Raw genomic sequence first — 264 nt, 5'->3', positions numbered from 1 at the left:
TCTGATTCCAGACGGAGAGATGAGTCGTGACGGTGCTCCGTAGTGGAGGGGGGGACAAGACGGAGGACAGTGTGTGAGACGATGCTGGAGACGTTTGTGTGTGCAAGCAAGGTGGCCAGACTGAAGAAAGAAGAGTCCTGATACAGTTTCCCCTCTTTCTCCCCGTTTCTTTTTTTTGGGATCAGTTCAGAGGAGAATGCGGTTGTGCTCTCCGCCTCTTTGATAGCTCCTCCTTTCCCCCGCTCGCGATGTCCTCACTGTAAG

The 264-nt window shown here is 53.4% G+C and overlaps 1 protein-coding gene across 1 annotated transcript in view; it reads right to left on the bottom strand.

Annotated features, from left to right (window-relative positions):
• LOC116399070 (solute carrier family 41 member 3-like) overlaps positions 1-264 on the bottom strand; it is a 25,492-nt gene extending 25,228 nt beyond the window's left edge. Inside the window, exon 1 of the mRNA XM_031875929.1 lies at positions 1-264. This exon is cut by the window's left edge and continues 1,025 nt beyond it. The gene's annotated coding sequence lies outside the window, so the exon portion shown is untranslated.

Source organism: Anarrhichthys ocellatus, unplaced genomic scaffold (genome assembly GCF_004355925.1).
Source record: "Anarrhichthys ocellatus isolate YVR2014 unplaced genomic scaffold, GSC_Weel_1.0 scaffold100, whole genome shotgun sequence".
Taxonomy (NCBI): domain Eukaryota; kingdom Metazoa; phylum Chordata; class Actinopteri; order Perciformes; family Anarhichadidae; genus Anarrhichthys; species Anarrhichthys ocellatus.
This window is presented reverse-complemented; position numbering and strand designations above follow the sequence as displayed.